The 8701-nt window shown below is 48.2% G+C and overlaps 1 long non-coding RNA gene across 1 annotated transcript in view; it reads right to left on the reverse strand.

Annotated features, from left to right (window-relative positions):
- Nucleotides 1-8480, reverse strand: part of LOC143768385 (uncharacterized) — a 33763-nt gene extending 25283 nt beyond the window's left edge. Inside the window, exons 1-2 of the long non-coding RNA XR_013213839.1 lie at nucleotides 8149-8480; nucleotides 4730-4774 (exon numbers count right to left, since the gene is read on the reverse strand). This is a non-coding gene — a long non-coding RNA (uncharacterized LOC143768385). The remainder of the gene's footprint in view (nucleotides 1-4729; nucleotides 4775-8148) is intronic.
- Nucleotides 8481-8701: the final 221 nt, after the last annotated feature.

Here is an 8701-nt window from a genome sequence, read left to right on the forward strand (position 1 = left end):
CCGTTTCTTAAGTTCCCTCACAACTCGATTAGATGATGTTCTGCTAATCCTCCGTCCCTCCCTGATGTTACGGTTAGGACGGCACCCGTATGACGGGTAGGCTCGGAGCTCTTCCGGGACCCTAGAGTCGCCCCTCTCCACAAGTTGCCCCCCAAGACTGCATAGGTGATTTAGGTGAGACAGCCCGCCTTAGACTGACTGTCCTGCCGTTGGTTTAGAGTATTGCTTGAAGCTGAATATTGTAATACTTTCTCGGCGTTCCGGCCGCCGGTTGTGCGCCTCAGTAGGATGTTGCCTCGGTCTTACAGCACGACTCCTACTGGTATTCTCCTTGTTGCTTTGATGTCGTTTCTCTCTCAGCACAATCTATCTCGCTTCCAATCCCTCCTTGGGTACCGCCGCTATACTGAGCAGGCACGGTCCCGTTACGTTCGCTCAAGTTGCCAAGCCTCTGTCAGGATCCCACCCCTGACAGGGACCCTACCAAATCTTCTCCCACAACACCCTCTGCCACAAGGTGTTGCCTGGTTCCAACCCAGTCAGCTTTCTGCCTAACTTCCTGCCTGACCCCCAGTTTACCCTCAATGGTGGGGAGTGGCCTAGTGAATAGAGCCCTTAGCTCCCCCTGGTGGCCCGGCTGTGAAATGTATTGGTGTCTGTGATACCTGGTCAGATGAACTCCTTCAGTGCCATCAGACGTACCATAGCTCCCCTTAGTGGCGGAGCCACAGTACTGCAACGACCAGGACTCTGGGGCGCTGCACTCCCCCCGGTTAAATCCAGTACTCCTGGACTGGGAAGAAAACAACAATACAGGTTAGCAAAAAGACATACAATTTTGTTGAGTGCAATAACAATAAGCATACTTGAACAGAGCTTCCCTTTATGGGAGGTGAGGACACTTGAACGTTACAAACATGGTTAAATATCATAGCAACATGCTATAAGTAACTTTTCTTACCCAACCGGGTATTCTACTTAGTACAAAGGTTCAAACAATAGTTTAACTTTGCCTTTAAGGACGTACACTCTGAATCCACTAAAGACCTTCTAATAATCACATTATAAGGCAATTTTAACTTTTCATTCTCCTTCTTTAAATCTGCAGGACCGCCTGTCCTAACTGCTCCAGGCCTACTGCCTCTCCTTTCTTTACAGGACCGCCCCTTTCAGCCCGGGCCTTCTGCATTTTCAACTACTATACACAGTATAGAACATAACATTACTTTCAGTTTTGGATCACTGAGCCATCCCTATACGGCTCCTAAGAGGACTCACCACTAACCCCATACGGGTTCACTTCCTGTCCTCGTTCTTCCATCAACATTATCAAACACTTTTCACATTTAACTAGTTAGGTACATTTAACGTGTTCATATCAACATTATTACTTTCTCTTTCCAAGACATTATTGCCACCCAACTGTCTTAAGGCAATACGGTTCATCAGCGCAATACGTGAACATCCCCTTTAAGAGGGGACCAAGTCTTTATGAGGTAGCACATATTCTCAAGCTACCAGTCCATACTCAGCAAAGGCTCCGGTGCGGTATCTTCACAAAGAGTCCTTCTTTAAGTAAAACCAATAGGGAGCACCTTTAAGAAGGTGCAAACTATTTACAAGCAGTTTGTATCATGCACTGTTCATGATCCCAGCAGTTCTTTTCAACAGGAAACAAAAGGTAGAAAAACAACCAAAAAGCAATAGGGATCCCGGGTCAACAAAGGGATCCCTTTAAGAGTTAACCCTAGTCGGGTTTAAAGTAGCAAAAAGCAGGAAAACAAACAGTTAACTATTTACAATCTTCGGTTCTCCGAGGTTTAGTTGGACGGCTTCCAGGGCTGCACCTGGCACTTAACCCTCCTTGGCCTGGGAAAAGTGAGGTCCAGGGTTACACCCAGTGCTGGACAAACGCCGTTAATCCGTCCTTCTTGTACGGTTAAATCATGCGCAGCGATGGAGATCTGCGCAGCTTGAGTATGGGCATCTGCTGCAGCAGAGGTAGTGGCTGCTGCAAGATCAGTCACTGGAATGGAGTCAGCAGTTGCGGCACTAGCAGTCACCGGAGTGGTGTCGGTCGTCAGGGCAGGGTCGTCCTTCATACCTGCTTCAGATGCGGTCCCTCCGGTGCCGGTCTGCTCTGCCTCCGCTGGGGTCTGGAACGCTGGTTGCGGGGCCTTGTGCTGCGGCGTTGTCATCTCTGCATGCAGCATCCCGCTTTCCGGCAGGGCCTGGCTTTCCAGCTTCGGAGCACTGGAACTTCTTTCCTGCTCCGGACCAGACGAGGCTGCCGACAGGCGTCCGGCGAGGCTCCAGATGAAGATCTTCTTCCACCCGGCCTCAGTGCTCAGCTGCGTCCGCCGGGGTCGGTCGCTGAGCTCGTCCACTCCGGCCTGCAGGAATTCAGCATCAGCAGTGGAGGCCTGGTTGCGGTGCCCTTCCGGGTGGCTGGGGGAGTCCTCTGCTCCGACCCCACGCTCCGGCTCCTGGCGGCTCGCCATGGCGTCCTCCATGTCGCTGACTTCTTCTTCCTGGTCCTTTTCCCGCTCTTTCCTTCGTGGGCGGTTTCGTTTTCTCTGTCTCCGCTCACCATTGAGAATCAGGAGGCGGATCTCGGCTGCTGACGGACACGTCCTCAAGGTACAGAAATATTTAGACTGGGCGGCCATTGCCTTTCGCGCTCTCCAGCTCGTCTACGCCCACTCCACGCCCTTCTTCTTCTCCTGCGCTCTCCTCAGCGCTGTAATGGCGGCGGTTTTGGCGGGAACTTCTGGCGGCAAGTGGCAATACACAGTCTTTGCAATTAAGTACAGTCCAAGCACAATAAATCACAGCTCCAAGGCACACATGACCTGATTCTTCAGGCTTAAGTAGATCCTGTTCATGACGCCAAGTTGTAGCGCCCCCACTGCCGCAGGGCCGAGGGGTACCCGGTACCGGGCCTCCGAGTCTCTGCTCTGGGGTTGTCACGGTGGCTAGACCCGGTCTGTGACCCTGCTGAGGGGCATACAGTAATAGATGTGGATAGATGATGGTGGTGGTGATGCCGTAGTGGTGCGGTGCAGTAAATAACGAGGACACCAGGTTGCAGTCTCTTTACCTCTTTACTGAAGATCTCTGGGTCCTCAGTCCGGAATCCGGATAACCAGGCTGCGCAAGTCCGGCCGGTCCAATGGCACCTCCAGAGTTCTCTTAACAGGTGGAAATCTGTGCCTTCCTGCTAGCGCTATGTGTTGTGGTCCTTCCCTGCTGTGCTTACGGAAAGTCCCCACAACTGTTGTGTCCGTTTCTTAAGTTCCCTCACAACTCGATTAGATGATGTTCTGCTAATCCTCCGTTCCTCCCTGATGTTACGGTTAGGACGGCACCCGTATGACGGGTAGGCTCGGAGCTCTTCCGGGACCCTAGAGTCGCCCCTCTCCACAAGTTGCCCCCCAAGACTGCATAGGTGATTTAGGTGAGACAGCCCGCCTTAGACTGACTGTCCTGCCGTTGGTTTAGAGTATTGCTTGAAGCTGAATATTGTAATACTCCCTCGGCGTTCCGGCCGCCGGTTGTGCGCCTCAGTAGGATGTTGCCTCGGTCTTACAGCACGACTCCTACTGGTATTCTCCTTGTTGCTTTGATCTCGTTTCTCACTCAGCACAATCTATCTCGCTTCCAATCCCTCCTTGGGTACCGCCGCTATACTGAGCAGGCACGGTCCCGTTACGTTCGCTCAAGTTGCCAAGCCTCTGTCAGGATCCCACCCCTGACAGGGACCCTACCGAATCTTCTCCCACAACACCCTCTGCCACAAGGTGTTGCCTGGTTCCAACCCAGTCAGCTTTCTGCCTAACTTCCTGCCTGACCCCCAGTTTACCCTCAATGGTGGGGAGTGGCCTAGTGAATAGAACCCTTAGCTCCCCCTGGTGGCCCGGCTGTGAAATGTATTGGTGTCTGTGATACCTGGTCAGATGAACTCCTTCAGTGCCATCAGACGTACCATAGCTCCCCTTAGTGGCGGAGCCACAGTACTGCAACGACCAGGACTCTGGGGAGCTGCAGGGGCGCTCCACATGACAAGTGTGCCCAACTTTTTACTATAGATGCAGCCTATGCAGCATCAATAGTAAAAAGATATAATGTTAAAAATTATAAAAAAATAAAAAAAAGGTTATACTCACCCTCTGATGGCCCCCGATCTCCTCAGCTGTTGCTTTGTGTGTAGGACCTGCAATGACCGCGACGTCACGGTCATATGACCGCGACGTCATCGCAGGTCCTTCACACAGGGCATCTATAGGAACGGAAGAGAGAGCATGCACCGATGAGAGGCGGGAAGACTCCGGGGCCATCAGAGGGTGAGTATATCACTATTTTTTATTTTAATTCTTTTTTTTACCAATTATATGGTGCCCAGTCCGTGGAGGAAAGTCTCCTCTCCTCCACCCTGGGTACCAACCGCACATGATCTGCTTACTTCCCGCATGGTGGGCATAACCCCATGCGGGAAGTAAGCAGATCAATGCATTCCTATGTGTGCGGAATCCCCGCGATTCTGCAAATTAATGAACATGTTGCTTTTTTTTCTGCAATGCGATTTTTTCGAGGAAAAAAATGCAACATTTGCACAAGATATACGGAATACACTGAAAATAATGGGAGGCATATGTAAGCGTTTTTTTCACGATTTTATCGTGTTTTTATAGCGAAAAAACCGCAAAAAATCCTGAACGTGTGCACCTACCCTTACTCTTGACGTAGCGTATACCTCCTTGTCATCATAGCAGGCCTAGGTGTAAAAAGATCATTAGAAAGATCTTTGTACCATCCCCTCATAGGCTGCCGTCACACTAGCAGTATTTGGTCAGTATTTTACCTCCGTATTTGTAAGCCAAAACCAGGAGTGGAACAAATAGAGGAAAAGTATAATAGAAACCCATCACCACTTCTGTATTTATCACCCACTCCTGGTTTTGGCTTACAAATACTGAGGTAAAATACTGACCAAATACTGATCGTGTGATGGCAGCCATATAGTTCATTTAATAAGGTCGCCCCTAAGCCTAGTTTTTACCAAACAGAATAACCCCAAGTTTGATACCCTGTCTTGGTATTGTAGTCCACCAATTTCCCTAATCACCTTGGCTGCTCTTCTCTGCACCTTCTTCTTCACCGGAGACCAAAATTGTACACAGTCTTCTAAGTGTGGCTGCACTAGGGACTTGTATAGAGGCAAAACTATGTTTTTGCATGAGCATCTATGCCTCTGATAATGCATTCCATGATTTCTTTCTCCCAGGCATAAGCTGTCTGACTCTGGTCACTAAAGTCTTTTTCAGCAACAGTTTTACCCAGTTTTTACAATTTAGTGCTTAATTATATAGTGGGGAAAATAAGTATTTGATACACTGCCAATTTTGTACGTTTTCCCACCTACAAAGAATGGAGAGGTCTGTAATTTTTATCATAGGTACACTTCAACTGTGACAGACTGAATCTTAAAAAATACAGAAAATCACATTGTATAAATTGCATTGTATTGCATGAAATAAGTGTTTGATAAAATAGGAAAACAGTTCTTAAAATTTGCTACAGAAACCTTGGTTTGAAATTACAGAGGTCAGACATTTCCTGTAGTTCTTGACCACGTTTGCACACACTGCAGCAGGAATTTTGGCCCACTCCTCCATACAGATCTTCTCCAGATCTTTCAAGTTTCAAGGCTGTCACTGGGCATTATTGAGTTTCAGCTCCCTCCAGAATTGTTCTATTGGGTTCTGGACTGAAGACTTTCTAAGCCACTCTAGGACCTTGAAATACTTCTTGTGGAGCCACTCCTTAGTTGCCCTGGCTGTGTGTTTTGGGTCATTGTCATGCTGGAAGACGCAGCCACGACCCATCTTCAATTCTCTTACTGAGGGAAAGAGGTTTTTGGACCAAATCTCATGATACATGACCCCATCCATCCTTCCTTCAATACGGTTCAGTCACCCTGTTCTTTTTGTATAAAAGCACCCCAAAATATGCTGTTTCCCCCACCATGCTTCACGGTTGGGAATGTGTTTTTGGGGTTGTACTCATCCTTCTTTTTCCTCCAAACACGGCGAGTGGAGTTGATACCAAAAAGTTCTGTTTTGGTCTCATCTGATCACATCACCTTCTCCCATGCCTCCTCTGGTCATCTAGATGGTCGTTAACAAACTTGAAATGGGCCTGGACATGTGCTGGTGTGAGCAAGGTGACTTTGCTTGCCCAGCAGGATTTTAATCCATGACGGCGTAGTGTGTTACTAAAGGTAATGTTTGAGACTGTGGTCCCAGCTCTCTTCAGGTCAATGACCAGTTCCTCCCATGTAGTTATGGTCTGATTCCTGACTTTTCTCAGAATCATCCTTACCACACAAGGCGAGATGGATGCATGCATGAAGCCCCAAACCGAGGAAGATTGACAGTCATCTTCTGTTTCTTCCATTTTCTAATAATTGTGCCAACAGTTGTTGCCTTCTCACCAAGCTGCTTGGAGAGGTTGGAGTGTGATTGATTGAGTGTGTGGACAGGTGTCTTTTATACAGGTAACACGTTCAAACGGGTGCAATTAATACAGGTAATGAGTGCAGAGTAGGAGGGCTTCTTAAGGCCCCGTCTCACTAAGCGATTTACCAACGATCACGACCAGCGATATGACCTGGCCGTGATCGTTGGTAAGTCGCTGTGTGGTCGCTGGGGAGCTGTCACACAGACCGCTCTCCCCAGCGACCAACGATCAGGGGAACGACTTCGGCATCGTTGAAACTGTCTTCAACGATGCCGAAGTCCCCCTGCAGCACCCGGGTAACCAGGGTAAACATCGGGTTACTAAGCGCAGGGCCGCGCTTAGTAACCCGATGTTTACCCTGGTTACCAAAAAAAACAAACAGTACATACTCGCCTTTCGGTGTCCAGGTCCCTTGCCGTCTGCTTCCTGCTCTGACTGAGCCGCCGTACAGTGAGAGCAGAGCGCAGCGGTGACGTCACTGCTGTGCTCTCACTTCTCACTGTACGGCCGGCAGTCAGTGAGAGCAGGAAGCAGACGGCAAGGGACCTGACGGACATCAGAAGGCGAGTATGTACTGTTTGTTTTTTTTTACATTTACGCTGGTAACCAGGGTAAACATCGGGTTACTAAGCGCGGCCCTGCGCTTAGTAACCCGATGTTTATCCTGGTTACCAGTGAAGACATCGCTGGATCGGTGTCACACACACCGATTCAGCAATGTCAGCGGGGCCTCAACGACCAAAAAAAGGTCCAGGCCATTCCGACACGACCAGCGATCTCGCAGCAGGGGCCTGATCGCTGGTACGTGTCACACATAGCGAGATCGCTATGGAGGTCGCTGTTGCGTCACAAAACTTGTGACTCAGCAGCGATCTCGCTAGCGATCTCGCTATGTGAGACGGGGCCTTTAAAGAAAAACTAACAGGTCTGTGAGAACCAGAATTCTTGCTGGTTGGTAGGTGATCAATTACTTATTTCATGCAATTGAATGCAATTTAATTATTTAAAAATCACAAAATGTGTTTTTATTTTTAAATTCTGTCTCTCACAGTTGAAGTGTACCTACGATAAAAATTTCAGATCTCTCCATTCTTTGTGGGTGGGAAAACTTGCTAAATCGGCAGTGTATCAAATACTTATTTTCCACACTGTGCATTTAATTTCTTCTGCTCTAGTGCATGACCTTACATTTATGTACATTATACTGTACTTCAATTGCCATTTCTCAGCACAAGCCTCCAGCTTACAAAATCCCTCTGTAACATTACATTAACTTCTTCTGTGTTTATTGCCTTGCAGAATTTAATATCATCTGCAAATATTGAAAGTCTACTCTGTCATTAATAAATATGTTAAAAAGAAAAGGGCCCAATACTGGCTCCTGTAGTAATCAAATTTTAACTGTATGTAATGATCATGTAATCTCTATGATGGCAGCATTTACTGACTGCACATGGAATTTATTGAGGACTGGATATTGGTACATAAATAGCCAACCAAAAATAAAAGTTAACAATATGTGATATTTGCGCTAAGTTCACCTATATGAAGCCATAAATAGTTAAAATACTGGGAAATGTCATAAACAAGGTTCCCCACACAGGACTGTGATTAACAAGATGTGTTTACCTTAATATCAAAGAAAAGGAAATCTGTGTCCTAGTGCTGACATGCGGAAAGGTCCTTCACTCATGCGCTGAAGGGTTGGTATCTGAAGCCTTCTCTGAATCTCTGTTCCAAAAATGTCCAATATGTTGCAGAGCAAATAGTAGTATAGGAGACGCTGTCCCGGCCGGTGACTAGCGTACTCCCCCAGAGCTTGGTAACTGCCGTGCACAGGCAGTGGCGGCCACGTGTATAGAGCTGAAGCCGACAAGGTGCAGGACCTTGTGTGACGTCACAGTCACGTGATGTGTACACGTGACCAGCTGCAAAGCTGCGGAGCTGCGGAGCTACGGAGCTACGAGTAGCACACAGGACCAACTAATCCTGATGAAGGAGTCAGTGACTCTGAAACGCGTAGGATTAGTTGGTCCTGTGTGCTACTCGTAGCTCCGTAGCTCCGCAGCTTTGCAGCTGGTCACGTGTACACATCACGTGACTGTGACGTCACACAAGGTCCTGCACCTTGACGGCTTCAGCTCTATACACGTGGCCGCCACTGCCTGTGCACGGCAGTTAC

The sequence above is a fragment of the Ranitomeya variabilis genome, chromosome 4 (genome assembly GCF_051348905.1).
Source record: "Ranitomeya variabilis isolate aRanVar5 chromosome 4, aRanVar5.hap1, whole genome shotgun sequence".
In the NCBI taxonomy this organism is placed as follows: domain Eukaryota; kingdom Metazoa; phylum Chordata; class Amphibia; order Anura; family Dendrobatidae; genus Ranitomeya; species Ranitomeya variabilis.